Here is a 17,846-nt window from a genome sequence, read left to right as displayed (position 1 = left end):
GCAGGGCCTGTGCAGAGCAGCTCTGCCTGCAGGAGCTGGTGCTGGGAAGGGGAAGGAGTCAGCTGGGGCAGACTCCAGTGTGGGGCTGGCTGGCCCCAGACTGTGCCCCAGGGCCTGGCTCAGGCCCTGTGTGTTGGGAACAGCCTCCTGCCCCCAGGGCAGGGAAACCTGAGGAATAATCGGTCTTCCCTGACCATGGGTTCTGTTCTTGCTCCAGCTGCAAACAGCAAAACCACAGCAAGGAGCAGCCAAGAAGAGTCCAGGGAAACTCATGGAATTCCTGCTGGCTCAAGCCATTGTGGGCTTGAAAATAAGCCTGTGGCCATCTTTTTAAAGGTGGAAGCCTGTTTATTGAGCTACAGAAAGCACAAATGAGAGGTTGAAAAGGGACGAAAATTTGTTCTGAGTTTCTTGGGCCCTCCCTGCTAGAAGTCTGAGGGTAAAGGGAAAACCATTTCCAGATTGTGCCTTCATGTGGCCAAACAGAATTCCTGTGAGGTGAGGATTTCTAACGGGGAATGAGGAAGGGAAAAACCACCCCCAGAAGAGCCCCAAGGACAGAGTCTCTGCCAGGGAGGCTAAATCCAGAGCCTTTGGGCATTCTTGTGTCAGATAGATGTGTTGGGAAGGATGGGAATTTAACAGAAAAGTTTTATGGATGTGAATGCTTAGCAGAAGGTTCTCTAGAAACTTATCAAAGCAAGCTTTGATATATAAAAAGATGTTTTTAGAGATGGTTGTTGCTGAAACAGCTGAGAGAACAAAGGTTTAGTCAAGTTGGAAGGTTTAGAGCAAAGGTTTAGTCACAGTTAGAAGGAAGTTTCATGGCTAAAGTCCAACAGGCTAAGTGGTATTCAAAGTGTGTTTGCTACCAAGAAAAATACATAGACAGACAGGAAGATGTTTTTCACCAAAGCAAAAAGAATTTTCCACTGCAAAACAAGTTTCAAAGTTTAATGTGTAATTACTAACTCAGATGATTAGTTAGTCACTAACATAGTATGGTAATTTTAGCAGTTTTGATAGGATATATGTAAATGTAAAGGTATCGTGTGTGATGCTGCTTGGCTGTTACGTAATAATATGCACAGAAAAAGAAACAGATATAATGCACTGTAACCAGAACCAAGGGGGCTTCAGGACACATGGCTTGCCTATAGCCAGCAGCTGTAGGCTGACCCACAACCCCCTGCTGTAACCTAAGCTATGGAATAAACAGCATTAGAAAGAAAAGCCATCTGAAGTCCCCATCTCTCCATCGGCTCTTACATAGCTGGTCTCCTGCTCAAGGAAATCAAAGATTAGTGACATCTTTCTTTCTTCACAGGAAAGAAGGAGGAGAACTTTGCAAGGGTCCTGTTATCTAGGATGGAGAAAGAAATCCAGGTATTCTCCCAGAGAATTAAAACTCTGCAAGAAGATGTACAAGAATGGCCAGAGACCACAATGTATGAGCTTGATCTTCTCAGAGCACAGCTGGAAGGTGAGCAGGGCCATTGCCAAGCAGACACTCATCCATCTGAAGGCAGAAGCTGCTCTGCAGGCCAACCACTCTGTGTGAGCTCATCCTGCTCATTTCCTCAGAGGGGACATGGAGGGACAATCCTCCCATGGGGAACAGCTTCTGTGATCCATGGCACTGAAACACCAACATGCTGAAGTGACCACCTCTGCAGGTGCAGGTGGTCAAAGTCCCTCTTCTGTTCCTCATCTTTGCAGAGGGTGTGTGCTGGGAGTTCTCTCCTTGCCTGATACTTGCTAAGGTTCCCCCTTGAAGTGTTGACCCCATCTCTCTCCCTTTCCCCACTGCCCTTCTCCTGCTGCCCCACTGCTGGTCCTGTGCTGAGGCACATGTGAGATCAGCCTTGTTTCCCTATTGATGATCAGCAGGAAGAGGAGCTTTCCTGAGCAGTGCCTGGACATGTCTGTGAGCACAGAGACCCTCTGGCAGGGCCATTAAACCACAGCCTTTGGTATCCTTGTGCCAGATATCTTGTCTCCCCCTCAAGGAGGAATCATTAGTGACCCAATAGCATTGTTCTTTCTTTACAGGAAAGGAAGAGGAGGAAATTTCAAGGGCCCTGTCATACAGGTTGAATCTGAAATTCCAGCAGCTCTTCCAAGAAATTAAAACTTTGGAAGAAGATTTAGAGGAATTGCTGAAGTTATCACAAAATGAGTTTCAGCTTCTCAGTGCAGACCAGAAGTAACAAGGTGAGCAGGGGCATGGCCAAGCAGGCTTCCATCTCTCTGAAGCCAAAAGCTGCTCTACAGGCCAACCATCCTGTGAGCTCATCCTGCTCAGCTCCTCAAAGGGGATGGGGAGGGACAGTCTGGACTGAACCCGGGTAGAGACCTAAAGAAGCTGACTTTAGCCATGGGATGCACCACCACAACCCATCCTGTGAGTAAAGTCAGCTTTTCTGAGCCCCTCAGCTTTTGTGATCCCTGGCACGGAAACTCCTCTGTGCTGAAGTGTTCTCTGCAGGTTCTCCTGAACTCTGCAAGGCCCCTCTTGGCTCTCTTGTCTTTGAACAGTGTGTGTAGGTATGACCTGACATGTGGTAAAGGTGTCTAAATCCTCCTGCCCACTCACCTTCCCCATGACAGAGTGTGGTCTGCCACAGCCCGCAGACGCTGTCAGGGGAGATGGAGAGAGATGATCCCTGCTCTCCATCCTGCCCCCCAGCTCTTTGCCAAACCCTGAGGAATACCCACAGGGCCTGTGCCCTTTCCTCAGCCCTCCTGCAGTCCATCCATCCAAACCAGCTGAAAGAACCTGGTGAGGAATAAGCCCAGTCACCCATCCAGGCTCAGGGCTGACCTTCTGGAAAGGGGCTCTGTGGAGAAGGACCTGCGGGTTCTGCCGGACAAAGAGCTGTCCAAGAGTCAGCAGTGTGTCCTTGTGGCCAAGGCACCCAATGGCACCAACCTCAAGGGAGGGGCAGCCCTGCTGGGGCACATCTGGAGCTCTGTGTCCCATGCTGGGTTCCTCAGCACAAGAGAAACCTGGAGCTCTTGGGAAGGGCCCAACTGAGGAACTACAAAGGTGATCAGAGGCCTGGAGCATCTCTCTGGTGAGGAGAGGCTGAGGGAACTGGGCCTGTTTGGTGTGGAGAAGAAAAGGCTAAGAGGGGATCTCATCAATGGACAGAAGTGTTTGCAGGGTGGGTGTCAGGAGGATGGAGCTGGGTTCTTCTTGGTGGTGCTGAGTAATGGGGTGAGAGGCAGTGGGCAGAAACAGAAACACAGGAATTTCCACCTAAACACAAGCAAGACCTTCATTACTGTGAGGGTGACTCTGCAGTGGGACCAGTTCTGAGACAGATTGTGGAGACTCCTTCTTTGGAGAAATTCCAAAGGCAGCTAGACATAAATGTGACTAATGGTCTCTGGGAGACCCTGTTTGAGTGAGAGTTTGGACTAGAAGACCTCAAGTGGTCCCTTCCAGTCTTACCCAGTTGGTGGTTTGTGAGGGTAGGAGGAGCTTTTTATTCCTCTCTCCTCTCCCATGACCAGATCTAAGGGAACAGCTGCAGCTGTGCCAGGGTAGGACTGGATATCAGGAAAAGAACAGAGAATCCCCCAGAGGCTGCTGAGGCACTGAACAGGCTCCCCGGGGTTTGGTCATGGCCTCAAGGCTGCCAGAGCTCCAGGAGCGTTTGGACAACACCCCCAGGCACAGGATGGGATTTTTGGGGTGTCCTGGGTAGAGCCAGGAGCTGGAATCAGTGATCCCTGTGTGTCCCTTGCAGGTCAGGGTATTCCATGATTCTGTGATTCTTTCCAGAGCCCATGTGCCCTTGAACCTTGGGAGGTGGACACTTCAGGGAGAGAAGACAATAGGATTGGGAGAGCCCCAGAGGAAGAGCTTAAAGGAATCTTGGGCTTAGGCCCTGGGCAAGGCCTTGTCCCTGTCCTCTGTCTCAGGAGTGCTCAGTCTGTCCTGGTGTGGCTTCTGTCAACTCCAGCTTGCTATGAACAGTGTCTCTTTCCCTGGACAAAGCATCTCAGGACTTTGATCATTCATACTCCACTATACTTTGGGCTTTGGGCGCTTTGGCAGGGAAAGGAGATCAGAGACTTCTTGGTCTTTTTGAAGTGTAAAGGCCCAGTGTCGTTACTGATTCAAGGTGTCCCCTCAGGACAGACAAGGTCACTGTCCCAGTGATGCTGATCCTTCCTCTCAGGAAGGACAGTGGAGCCTGTCAAGTGTCCCCATGGGCAACTGGTGCAGGAAAGTGGCCTTTCTTCCCTGGGATCTCCTTCTCTGTGAAAGCCCATCTCCTTTTTAGTCCATGGTCTGGCCATTCTCCTGGTCTCTCTTTCCCATGTGAAAATTAAGGAGAGGCTGTGTCGCCCTGAAAGCTCCGCTTCTGAGCTTGCTGACATGGTTTTCTAAGGACTTTCCCAGGACAGTAACTGTAAACATAGATATGTGTACATTCTTTCTGTTACATGTCTTGTGATGGGCATTTCTTATGGCCAGTGCAGTGAGAAAGTGTTATCCTGACCATCCAATCCCTGGCCATGGTCACAAGCCTATAAATCCTTGGAATGAAAATAAACTCTGCTCTTTCTGCACCACACCTCAACCTGTGTCCGTGTGATCTATTGATCTTCAGCAGTAACAAGGTTGAACTCATCTCTCAGCAGCTTTTAGTCCTCCTCTCACCTCAGAGAAGTTTGAGCCAGGAGCCCCACGTCTGGAAAACAAAACTATCACACACCCTGATTTGCTGTTTCCTTTTGGAGCCGTGAGAACAGAACTAATTAAGAGAACGGAGTGAAGAGCAGGGGAGTGTGAGGGTGGTCTCAGAGCAGACAGTTGGTGGACTCTCTTTTGATCCCCTTCCAGTGTGTATTGGGTGACACATCCTGAGCAGAATCAAACCCTGGAAATTACTGTGGACAATGAACAGATTTTAATGAAATTTAATTTTAATGAAAATATTGCAGTGGGGAGGTTTCAGTTGGGCATCAGGAAACAGTCAAGGAGCTGCTGGGCTGTGGTGGGGAAGGTGTATCCCTAGAACAGATGGGACCAGTGAAGAGCCCTGCAGCTATAGCCCCTCCCATTGCATGGCAAACCAGAGGGGTCTCCTGCAGGGAAATTCATCTCCCTTGTTCCCTATCCCTTCTCCCCTGCCACCAGCATGGCATCTTTCTCCTCGAGAATGCCTGCCTAGATTTCAGGCCTGGTTGGAGTTCCTGCTGGTGACCCCCCAAGTATCCCAGTGCCTCAGGCTTTGCTTCCTTTGCAGGATGGCCCAGGGCTCCTGGGTGTTTCCCCACTTTGAGAAGCAGTGTTTCACTCCAGGAGAACATCATCATTTTGGGCAGAGGCTTGGGCACACTCAGGTCTGAGCACACTCAGGAAGCCTTGGAAAATCCATTCATTGTCTGCTTTTCTCTTTTTCCCAGAGAGATTTTAGAAATACAGCTCTACAGCTCATCCCTATGCTATTGAGGAAGCACAGGGAAGATGACAGAGGCAAGTCTTGAGTGCAGGTCTGGAAAATACATTCCACCCCTCAGAGAGCTGCTCTGAGAAGAACATGTTCAGGAAAGGGTGATTTGATGACTTTTTCATTGCCATGTACTGCCCAAGGCCCTGCCTGTGCTTGTCAGGAGCCCTCACAGCTCTGAGCAGCGGGGGCAGCCAGCTTGCACTGCCTCTGCAGCCCCAGCTCTGACTCCTGTTTTGGCCTCTTGGGCCTCTCAGGAAAAGTGTCTGGAGCTCATCTTGCTCCAGGTGACTGCAGCAGCTGGTTCTTCTTTCAGTCTGAGCTGAGCTAGAGGCCTTTAGCTGATGCCATTGCACCTTCCTCAAGTCCTGCCAGGGATGAACCCTTTCCTGATGAGTGTGGAAGTGTGAGGCAAGAAACGTTCCCTTATCCTTGTGGCAGTGTGTATCACTCTTCCTCTCTAATCCATGTGGAAGCATTATCCTGGACTGGTGCTGTCCTGTTACTGAGGAGTAACTGCTTAAAGCTTGAAAATCACCTTCAGACTTTGCAAGGAGTTGGTCCTGACAGCTGTTGTGGTTCAATGCCCTCCAGCAGCCAAGCCTGCTTGGGGCCTACTTGGGGCCCCTCACTGACTCACCCACCAGCAGGATCAGGGGGAGAACTGAAAGGGCGAAAGTGAGAAGAAAACTCATGGGTTGAGGTAAAGGCAGTTTAGTAGGGAGAGCAAAAGTCGAGCACACAAGCAAAGTGTGGCAAAGCAAAACACCCATTTGCATGGGCTGGCAGGTGCTCAGCACCTCCAGGAGAGCAGGGCCCCATCCCATGGAATGGTGACTTGGGAAGGCAAACACCATCACTCCAAATGTCCCCCACTTTCCCTACTGAGTCTGGGACATTTCTTGGGTCAGCTGGGGTCATCTGTCCCAGCTGTGTTCCCTCCCAACCTCCCACGGACCCCCCCAGCCCCAATGTGACTGAGTGAAAAGGAACAGGCCTTGGCTCCATGTGGCCACTGCTCAACAATAACAAAAGCATCTCCATTATCATCCCTGTGTTCACCACAAATCCCAAAGACAGCCCCACACCAGATAGTGGGAAGAAAATTAATCCAGACCAAACCAGCCCACAGGACACAAGCAGTCCTGGAACTGCCTTCTCCAAGGGATAGAGGAGACAGTGAGGAGTGTGCCAACCACAGGGCCTTGCTGTTCTGCTGACCAAGGTGCCTGTACAGGGGGCATCAGAACCAGCTGCCCTTGGCTGCAGCACAACGAGCCTGGCTTTTTTATGAGTAACATTTTGCTCCCCTGGGTCCCCCCAGTATCCACTTGGCCCTCCCAGGTGAGGGCAGGGGATTGGTGATTGAGAAGGAGGGAAAGCTCTGTTGTGTCTCCCTGTACAGTGGTTCAGTACACGAAGAGGAGACACGGGTTTGCTGCAAATCTTGCACAGCCTGGAGCTGCAGATCATGCCCACGTGTGTCACAGGTGGAACAGGAGAGTCCAGGCCCGCAGGACCACCCTGTGGGGGTTGCAGTGGGAGAAGAGGGTCAGATTTGGTGCAGCCTGTGCACGTCCTTGGGATGAAATGGACACAGTTCAGAGCCTGGTTGCGAGTTACAGCACAGCACAGATGAACAGAGAGCAAAGACAGGGTGAGAAACAGTGTGCAGTGTTGTAGTAATTGACATCACAACCTGAAAGCACTGTGGGAGCGAGCTTTCACTAGAAATGGCCTTGACTTCTATCCCCTCAGCTCCAGAGAGGTCCCGTCTGATTCTGATCTTATTTGGTGGTTTTGGAGTATGTCCTCACATGTTGCTGTATTGCACCTCCTGTATCTCAGCTTGTTCCATTATTTGATAAGCCCTATTGTAAAAAGCGAAAAAAAAAAAAATAAAAAATTTCCACACATTTACTGGGAATTTCTTGTGTCACAGCTTGTGCCTGTTGCCTTTTGTCCAATCAAGGTCCATCTCCAAGAGGATGTCAAATGGAGAAAGAGATGTAGCAAGGCCATTGAGCCCCAAACTGGTCCCCAAGTCTTACAGACATTGTTACCTTGGCATGTGGTGGAGTCTCCATCCTTGGAGATATTCAAAACCTACTGGATGAGGTTCTGGCCAGCCACCTTCAAGTGTCCCTGCTTGAGCAGGGGGCTGGACCAGATGATCTCTGGAGATCCCTTCCAACCTCAATTAATCTCTGTTATTCTGTGGAGGGCAGGAGACATCTGAAAAGGTTCAGAATTTATGAAGTCAAGTGGAGCTTTATCTGTACCCAGTGCCTGTGTATGTTTAATTTTCACTTCCTCTTGGCTGTTCAATCTTTTGCAGGCATGGTTGTAGGAAGGTGCATAAGAAGACAAGTGGTGCAATACAAACACACAGACAACTTCTGCATGGATGAAATATTGATCACTGAGCAAAATTGAAGTCTGGAATAAAGTCACAAGTTTTTGGAGAAATAATTATAATGTATTGTCTCTATCACTTTATTTCATACTTCTGGTTGTGGTTGAAGAAATAATGGAGCTGGAATGGAAAGGTCCTCAGAAAAGTCTTTAAAGAAGTTCTATGTTGCTTCCTATTTTTTCCATCCAGCCTTCATTACATTTTTCCTGAGCTTGACCTCCCACGCTGCCTGCATTTCCAGGGCTCACTGTATGGGGAAATGCTCATGCTGCTGAGTGAGATAATTTTTAGGGCATTCACCTCCTGTGCTTTGGTTTCTAATCCTCCTGTGTCATGGCAGATACATTGACCGTGTGGTACCAACAAAAGATGGAAACAGCAGCCAAAGGCCACCCAAAGCAGAGCAGCTGCAAGACTCAGCAAGTTCTACACCAAATCTCAGGGAAGACTCCTGGGAATCTTGGACTTTGAATATTCTAACATTTCGTGTGTATAAAGAATCTGGGATGCACTGCAGTATGGGAATAATTTCATCTGGAGAATGAAGTGTTCAGTTGCAGTTATGATTTTTATGTCACATGTTTACTACATTCACATTGCTCATCTTCTTTTCTGCTTCTGTTTTTAATAAATTTATATCAACACAAGTTTCTATTTAGCATGTTCCTTCTGAGGCTGAAATCTGAACTGAATGTCTTGATCCAGGGTAACTCTGGAAACTTACACATGTGTTTTGTGTCTGGTTCTTAAAGCAAGATTTCTGAATATAAGAAATAAGACAATACACTGAAAAGAGAGAGAGAGAGGCTGCTATTCCTTCTTCCAGTGAGTCTATGTCTTGCCATCAGTTCCATCTAACCACAGCAGGAGCAAGGAATATATTTCAGAATAACTATGTGACCTAAAGGAAGGGCTTTAATAAAAGTGCTCCTCTCATGCAGGTGCAGAACATCTTTAGGAACACTTAGTTCTGTCCTGTTACCTGGACAATCCTGACTGTTCCGGTGTTTCTTTTGCATAAAACAAGGAAGAAATAAGCCAAGAAGGAAGAAGTGTCTTCAGGCTTAAAGGGGAGAAGTGTCAGCTGATCCTTGCTGAACATTGTGCTGGTTTGCCTGTTCCCAGGAGCAAGGAATGAACAAGGGCCTCATCGCAATAGAAATTGGTTAGCCCAAATCAGGTGTCCGTATCTGCATCACCATCGAGGGTGAGCAATACATTCAGATGCTCTGTTTCTCCTCAGGTCTGGGAGGTTCAGCAGCAGCATTTTGGAAGGAAAAAACAGGTCCAGCCTGTTGCTCTAAAGAGGAGAAATAGGGAATGAGCATTACCCAGCTTCAGGCACTTCTAGTCTCCGGTTCAGAATTGGAAATTCAATTCCACTGTGGGTTTTTCACACCAGCAGAGCTCTACCACTTAAGCCTTCTCCAGGAGTGGGTCACACCTCAGGAGCAGGATGAGGTTCGACTAGAGCACTTGCTCTACGGCTTTTTAGCTGTCAGTCTGGGCTCTGAGGAGATAAGGATGAGAGGGAGGTCTTTTGCATGGGATAATAGAGGATCTATTGCTCTGGGCAATCTTGGGGGCAAAAGACAGAAAATTTGAGTGTGCAACAGCTGGAATAGGGAGGCGGTTCAAAGGGAGAGTACAAAGCATCAGCTAATCAGAAATGTCCCGGGGAGGGTAAAAGGCAGGGTTCACAAAATCATCATCCAATGAGGGAGGTAGGGGGAAAGTTGTGTCACATGGACTAATCAAGCATTGAAGTTTAGGGGATTTCCGAAGTGGAATTCCAAGGATGCAGTGGGCCTAAGACAGATTGACAGGGGACTCAGGGTAGATTGACAACATGGGGTGGGAGGGTCTCATTTGGACCAAACCATCAACTTAGGTAATAACAGAACATACCATTAACAAGAAACACTGCAACAGACATCCTGGTGGGGGTCTGTTTTAGACCACCCAGCCAGGATGAACAGGTGAATTAGTCTATAAGCGGCTGGAGAATGTTTTGTGATTGACAGTCCTTGTTCTTGTTCCTGTAGGAGACTTTAATTTGCCAGATGTCTGCTGGGAACTCAGCATGGTGGAGAAGAGGCAGTCCAGGAGGTTCTTGGAGTGTTTGGAGGGTGGCTTCTTGTTACAGCTGATGAGCGAGCTGAGCAGGGGTGGGGCCCTGCCAGACCTGCTGTTTGCCAACAAAGAAGGTCTGGTGGGGGATGTGATGGTTGGAGACTGTCTGGAGCACAGAAACCATGAAATAATCGTTTTCAAAATTCTGTGAAAAAAGGAGGGGCAGCAACAAAACTTCTACACTGGAGTTACAGAGAGCAGACTTTGGCCTGTTCAGGGTGCAGATTTGAGGAGTACTGAATCAGGTACTGATTTTTTTAAGGGAAACAGCCCTTAAAAACTAAAGGGTCCAGGAAGGATGGACACACTTCAAGAAACAAATCTTGAAGTTGCATGAGTAGCCTGTCCCTGATTGCCAAAAGAGGAGCCAGCAAGGAACACAGCTGGCCTGGATGGGCAAGGAGCTTTTGGAGGAACTCGGGGAGGGGTGGGGGGGAAAGAGGGTGCATCACACTTTGATGGAGGGCCAGGCAACTCAGGAAATGTATAAGGATAGTCATTGTCCTGGGGTGATTGTGGTGTCAAATTGTATCCCCATTCATCCACCTAGCCCAGAAATAGGTTTTGTATCCTTAAAACTTCATCTAAGAGTAAAAGTGAGTGCAGAAGAAGCACTGAGTCTGTTATCAGAGACTGTACTTGCTCCCTCTGCATCCTGGGATGGAGTTTTGTCTACAGCACAGACAGACAACAAGAGACAGATCGCCTTGGCTTTCCAACTAGCAGAAGCAGAGAGGTCTTCCTGGACTGTTTTCTTTCCCTTTTCCTTGGAACAGATCAAACCTGCTGTGGACTGGGGACTTGGGGGAGCACCGGGAGCTTGCACCCGTGAACTACCGGGAGCCCAGCCTGGGCAGCGGCATTTTCCAGCGCCAGAGGGACTGATAACAGAGCCAACACCCACAGGAAAGAGACCCTCTGAATTTGTCAACTCTTCAGAGCTGCGAGAGGTTTTGTAATTTGATCTTATTCATTCTTGTGCTGAGTAGTGCTTTGCCAGATAAATAAATAGGTTTCTTCCACTCCTCTTAGAGAAATCCCTTCCAGAACCAGTTGCGGTGTGGGAGAACGGGGCCACTTTCGGGTTTGCTTCCCGGTGGGGGGGGCCCATTAGAGGTTTTCTCCCAGATTTGCCCTAAACCAGGACAGTCATGCAGAAAGGAAATCAGAGTGATGAAAGCTCAAATAGAACTTAACCTGGCCACTTCTGTTAAGGAAAATAACAATGCTTTTTAAACTACATTAATAGCAAAAGGAGCGAGGACACCCTCCATCCCTTATTGGACACAGAGAAAAGGGCTGAGGTACTTAATATCTTCTTTGCCCAAGACAAGTGTTCTCCTGAGCTGGTAGATGGCACAGGGAGCAGAACAGACCTGCTGTAATCCAGGAGGAAGCAGCTGGGGACCTGCTGAGCCACTCAGATGCTCACAGGTGTCTCTGGGGCCAGATGGGATCCATGCTAGGGGCATGAGGAAACTAGTGCATGAGCTCCCTAAGCTGCCATCCTTCATTTACCATCAATCTTGCCTCACCAGGGAAGCCCCAGAGGACTGGAGGTCCACCAGAGTGGCCCCATCCCCAAGAAGGGCTGGAAGGAGGATCTGGGCAACTCCAGGCCTGTCATTTTGACCTTGGTGCCCAGCAAGGTCATGGAACAGATTGCCTTGAGTGCCATCACAGGGCACCTCCAGGATGGCCAAGGGATCGGACCCAGCCAGCGTGGATTTCAGTATCTGCATTGATGATCTGGATGAGGGGATTTGTTGCACTGAGAATCAGACTGTTTTCATAATTTCTAGCCACTTACCCAGGAAAGTAACTATAAACATAGATGTTTATACATTCCATTAAAGATATGCCTTTGATAGACATCTCTCACAGCTAGTGTGGTTGGGAAGGTGGAAACCTGACAATCCAATCCCTGGTCATTGTTGAAAACCTATAAATACTGAAAGAACAGAACAAACTTTCTTCTTCCCTCATCACACTTCGAGCTGTGTCTGTGTGAATCATTTCATGTCCAAAAGTGACAGGAATTGAGTCCAACATCAGCAAATTTGCAGGTGACACCAAGCTGGGTGTGAGTGTGGATCTGCTGGAGGGCAAGAGGGCTCTGCACAGGGAGCTGGGCAGGCTGGATCCAGGGCCCAAACCCAACAAGGTGAGGTTTAACAAGTCCAAGTTCCAGGTCCTGCACTTTGGCCCCAGTGACCCCTGCAGTGCTACAGGCTGGGGACAGAATGGCAGGACAGCAGGCAGGCAGAAAGGGACCTGGGGCACTGATGGCCAGCAGGCTGGGCATGAGCCAGCAGTGTGCCCAGGTGGCCAAGAAGGCCATGGCTCCTGGCCTGGATCAGGAATGGTGTGGCCAGGAGCAGAGCAGTGATTCTTCCCCTGTGCTTGGCACTGGTGAGGCCACACCTCAAGTGCTGTGTCCAGTTCTGGGCCCCCAATTTAGGTAGGACATGGAGGGGCTGGAGCATGTCCAGAGAAGGGCAACAAGGGTGGTGAGGGGTCTGGGGCACAAGTCCTGTGAGGAGCAGCTGAGGGAGCTGGGGATGTTTATCCTGGAGGAGGCTCAGGGAAGACAAGGTGGTGTCAGGGCACAGGCTGGACCTGATGATCTCCAAGGTCTTTTACAGCCTTGCTGATTCTGTGATTCTCTGAAACCACCCTTGGAGCAGGTGCATGATGAGCCCTGGGCCTCCTCTTCAGAAGGTGCAGCAGCCCAGGTCCCTCAGCTTCTGCACACAGGCCCCAAAGCCCATCCTGTCAGTCCTGCAGAGCCTCTGCAGCCCCTCCTCATTGTCCAGAACAGGGAGCCCCACAGCCAGACACAGCAGCCCAGATGTGCCCCCCCGGCCTATGGTGCCCCTGGCAAGGGAGCAGCACGAGGCACTGCAGGACCCTGCAGACAATTCCTGAAGCACTTGTAGGATGATCCTGCTCCCCAGGGGACATTCCCATGGTGCCAACTGGGGAACTGAAATGGGGAGTGGGGTCAGAGAGGAAAGGGCAAACAGGGATGGGCTGTTTGCAGGGCAGGGGACAGGGATGTGCAAGAGGAAGAAATATGGAGCAGGAAAGAGGAAAGAAAGCAAATGTGGAGCAAAGGAAATGCTCAGGGCTGTCTGGAGGTGGCTGCCAGGCAGCCCTGGCTCTGAGCAACAATGTCTGCAGTGGGACAGGAAACTCACAGCTCATGGGAACAAACTTTCTGGCTGACTTTGCGGAGCCCCAGTCATGCTGTTTGCCCCCAGCCTACCCACGGCCACCCTGGGGCTGCTCACGGGGGTTTTCTGTGCTGAGCTTTGGCCTGGCCATGTTCTTGAGAGAGCCTGGGCAAGGAGCCTGGAGCCCCCAGGCCCTGCCCTGAGGCGTCAGCGCTGCCCCAGCAGTGCCCATGGCCTGTCCCTGCTGCAGCCCCGGCACTGCCACCCCCAGGGCTGTGCCCGGCCCCGAGAGCTCTCAGGCCCTGCAGCAACACCAGGGCCAGGAGGGCAGCGGGGCAGTGGCACAGGAGCAGCACTGGCAACACCAAGTGCTGCTGCTCCTGGGCACAGCTGCTGTGCCAGCACTGATCTGCCCCCAGCTCTGCACACAGAGAAGGGAACAAAAGGGGCATCTTTGGAGAAAACTTTGCTGGGAGATCCTTTACTTCATTTAAAGCCACCAAGAGCGCAGCTTCTCATTGACACAGTCTGGAGCCACAGCAAAGTTGAAGAGAAATAAAATGAGAATGGGCAGAAAGACCTTACTGTAGGAAAACATTTTAACAAAGCAAGGGCATGGTATTTTAGTCAAAGCCTGTCTGCACAACCCAGCTCTCAATCCAGGTGACAATTCTAAGGACAGTTGTCGCTCTGAAAACTCAGTTTTTTGATCTTGTTGACATAGTTTCTAAAAGCTTTCCCAGGACAGTGACTGTAAACATAGATGTGTATACATTCTTTCTGATACACATCTTTTGATAGACATCTCTCACAGACAGTGCAGTTGAGAAAGTGTTAACCTGACTATCCAACCCCTGGCCATGGTCAGAAATTTATAAATACTGAGAGAAAAAATAAAGTAGTCGCCTTTCCTTCACCACACCTCAAAGTGTGTCTGTGTGATTCATTTAGTGTCCAACAGCAACAGACAGCGTCCTTGAAGCTCTCCTGGAACAGTGAGAATAAAGAAAAACAATGGCATTGTGTACTGGGTAAAGAATGTAAAACAATATGTACTAACCAGTAGCAGCTTGCTAAGCCCACAGACCCTGTTGGACCCTATAAAAGTGTGCTAAAGATAGAAATAAACAACACTCACTATACTTCTATGAAGACTTGGTGAATAGTCTGAGTGGTTTTCCAATAGGTCCCCACTAAAAATCCGTCCTGATCCAAACCCCCCAAACCTCCAGTACATCCCGTCCCCAGAGGTCAGCAATAGCTGTGGTAACATAAACCCAAACTATTGCAGATTGTCCCTCTGAGTTCATGATCTGCACCAGCTGCTGGCTGATGAAGCATGTGGCCGTTCCACCCAACCCTGCCACAGGCGACTCCACAGGATCCAGAGGCCACTGCGGGGGCCACACAGAGGAGGCCAGGATGGTGACGTCGGCACCTGTGTCAGTCAGGCCTTGCAGGTGGATTTCTGGTGGGGTAGCACCAGGAAGGCACAGGGCACACCACATCTCAGGCCTTTCATCAGTCAGGGTTGCAGTCCAGTACACCTGAGGTGGTCCAGTCGATCCAAAGTAACCATCCCCTTGTCACCAGCTCTCAGCCCCAGAAACTGAGGACTTGAAAGGCACAAGTTGAGCAATGCATGTTTTCTCAGGAACAGTGAGGGGAGGGGTGGGCATGGAAACCATAGCAGAAATTTGTCCTGAATAATCAGCATCGACAAGTCCCAGATGCACAATGATACCCTGGAGGGTGGCACTCGACCACCCCATCAGGAGAGCACTTTTACCCTCCCCTAGGGGTCCATAGGCATCCAAAGGAACTCTGTGCACTTTGCAAGAATTCAGGACTTCTGCTGCTGCTGTGTAGATATCAAGTCCAGCTGAGCCAGAGGTGTTAGCCACAAGCTGGCTGAGCAAGTCTGCATCAGCTTCAGGACCTGGGGAAATGCTTATGTCTGAGCGTGTTTCCCCTTCGAGCTCAGCTTTGCGTTTCCCTGATCTGGCAGAGGCTGGCCTTTAGTCTCAAATTTCACTGTACAAGCCTCTGCAAAGTGATTTGGCCACCTATACTGTGCACACAGAAACAAGGGAGCTTTCCCTTTCTGCTTCTGTTTTCCCTGCTTCTTGGTGGCTTGTGCTGTTTCCTGCTTCTGCTGCTTACCTTTTTGTCCCTTTGAGGACCCTGGTAAGGGGCAGTAGCCAAGGCAGCCACCTTGCAATCTGGGGTGCCCATGTTTGCACAAGCCTGAGCCATCTGTGCCACAGATGGGTCACCTGGGAGGGCCTGTATTATCCTCTTACAGTCATCATTGGCATTGCTTCTTGCCAACTCTGTGAGCAGTAGACATCTCAGTTCTGGTTCATCTACTTGCTTCTCTAAGGAAGCAGAGAGTATTTCAATAAACTGCATGTACGGCTCCTTAGGTCCCTGGATAATAGTAGCCAACTTTTGCTTTGGAGCAGACAGCTCTATTGTTTCCATCAGAGCTGCAAAACCAGTCCTCTGGCACTGCTCCAACATCAGCAGGTGGAATGTGACCTGAGAATCAGGGTTAGAAAAATTTCCAATCCCTGTCAAAAGCTCAGGCCCAACCCCAAATCTAGAGTCCTCTTGAGGCAATTGACTATTTTGCCCAGCCACTTTTATGGGTATCTGACTCCAATTGTCCTCAAAAATCTCAAATTGAATAGGCTGAAACAACACCTGAGCAACATACCTAATATCATATAGTACCAGTGGCTCCGAATTAAGAACGTGAATCACGTGCATTACCTCCCGAGATCCCAGTCCATGCTGTGCAACCTTGTCTCTGATACCCATCACTGTTTTTGTGGTCAGGCCTGTTCTAGGATTTCCTTTTACTACAGGAAAAGCCTGAAGACCCCCTGCGAGGTCACAGCATCTCTGTGATCCTGCCCGTTAGATGTCACAGAAGCAGAGACAGTCCCCTGGCTGGAGCCTGTCTCTCCTGCACTATATTGTCTATTCCTGGCAGAATCTGAAAAATCAAAGAAACTGTGTCCAATGCCTCTAAATCTTTCCATTAGGTCCCAGTCCCCCATCTCCATCACCTTTTCCTTTACTTTGTCCCAAAATTTCCTCAGATCCCCAGGCCGTACGGTAACCTGGCAAGGCAGCAGAGTCCAGTGTGTACTCGAGTGAGGGCTGTCTCTATGTCCTGCACTCCGAGCAAAAGAAATATCAGTATTTCCAAATTATCCCCACTTAAAGTGTGCAATCTGAAGCATACTGCTCATCAAGCAACTGCTCATCAGCCCTGTTACTCTCGTAATTGTCTACTGCCTGACAATCACATTATCAAATAAAATGTAGATTAAATAATGTCAATGGTTGTATCTTTTCCAAAACCCACAGTGCCCTGAACAATACAAGCTGCACGGAGCAGACACTCGCCCTGCCGAGCCAGTCACCACAATCCCCTATGGTAAAGAAAGGAGACCGGTTTTCCCCTGCCCCAGCAGCTGCAGCAGCCAGGGCGGCGCTTCCTGCCGGCTCCGAGGCTCAGCCGACAGACAGGACTGTCCTGCCGAGGAAAGAGGGCCTGAGGGCCGCCCCTGCTCCCTCCTGGCACCGCTCCCACGGCCGGGACAGCCCCGCCCGGGCTGCCTCCTCCTCCTGGGCGATGCCAGCCCTCACCGCCTGCCTTGGGCCTGCGCCGGCTGTGGTGGCCAGTGTAGCTCCCCCCGCAGCTCCTTCCGCTCGTTTGCCCCGCGGCGACAGCACTGTCCGCTCCCCGCCACGGCGGGGGGGCTCGCGGGGTTTTGGAGCGACGCCGTCTGAGTCGGCACGGCGTCTGTGGCCGGCCCGGGGCCAGCCGCGCTTCTGCCGTGAGTGCGGCCATTCCCCTCAGCCTCGGCGGACCCACAGCCGCGGGAATCGGCGCTGCCAACGGGGTCGGGCCCCCACTTCCCGCGGCGTGGGCGGGGCCGCCGCGTCTGTGACGTCATGAGCGGCCCCGGGGCCGGCACATGCGCAGAGGGGTCGGTCCCTGCGGGACCCCGCCCGCACCGCCCGCGGTATCCGAGTGCGGAGAAAGGACCAGCGCTCACACGCCACGGTTTTGGCACGGCGCAGGGATGGGTTTGAATAGGTCCGTCGGCACGGCCAGCGGAGGGGCGCCTTGAGCTGCACCCCCCCCAGCACCCCAGCACCCCCACCCCGCGGGAAGCGCCACTGGAATGCCGTCTTCCCTCTCCTCCCGCGGCTTCCCGAGCCCCGGGCGGGGCGACTCCTGCCGAGCGGGCGGAGAGGGAACGCGGTCCAAATCCTCTCCGCCCCCCTCCCCTTTGTCAGTCGCCACGGGAAACTCATCAAACAGAGCGCCCGACACTCTGCTGTAATCACTAAAGGGTCCGTCAGGGGAGAGGCTGCCATCCGAACTGCCCTGGACCGCTCCAGCTGTGGTTTCCCGTGTGTCCTGATCCAGGGAAACGTCGTCTGGGTCCGACCAGTCTCCTGGATCGGAGCCTGTGTCTGAGACGGCTCACGAAGACGCTCTGGAGCCAGCTGCTTCTATCACATCCATGAATTTTCTCCATAGGAGGAGAAGTTTGGCTTCTTCCCCACCGCCCAACAGCACCAGCTGACGCAAGGCTTCACCGAGACAACACCAGTGTGCCTTCAGCAGGG

The 17,846-nt window shown here is 50.9% G+C and overlaps 2 long non-coding RNA genes across 3 annotated transcripts; one reads left to right on the top strand and one right to left on the bottom strand.

The window, feature by feature from the left end:
• The first annotated feature begins 1,307 nt into the window (after positions 1 to 1,307).
• Positions 1,308 to 8,535, top strand: LOC107198908. Of its 2 annotated transcripts, none has more exons than XR_004495684.1 (3): positions 1,308 to 1,483; positions 2,053 to 2,214; positions 7,807 to 8,535. It is a non-coding gene; the product is annotated as an uncharacterized LOC107198908 (long non-coding RNA). The 2 variants fall into 2 exon arrangements; XR_001519135.2 differs by lacking the exon at positions 7,807 to 8,535 and adding an exon at positions 3,791 to 4,422 and having other exon boundaries at positions 1,310 to 1,483.
• Positions 8,536 to 13,778: 5,243 nt separating this feature from the next.
• Positions 13,779 to 17,153, bottom strand: LOC117243783. Its single transcript, XR_004495685.1, has 2 exons — positions 16,854 to 17,153; positions 13,779 to 14,180 (listed from the first exon to the last, which is right to left on the bottom strand). It is a non-coding gene; the product is annotated as an uncharacterized LOC117243783 (long non-coding RNA).
• Positions 17,154 to 17,846: the final 693 nt, after the last annotated feature.

Source organism: Parus major, unplaced genomic scaffold (genome assembly GCF_001522545.3).
Source record: "Parus major isolate Abel unplaced genomic scaffold, Parus_major1.1 Scaffold365, whole genome shotgun sequence".
Taxonomy (NCBI): Eukaryota; Metazoa; Chordata; class Aves; order Passeriformes; family Paridae; genus Parus; species Parus major.
The sequence above is the reverse complement of the archived record's forward strand: the minus strand, read 5'-3'. Positions and strand labels throughout refer to the sequence as shown.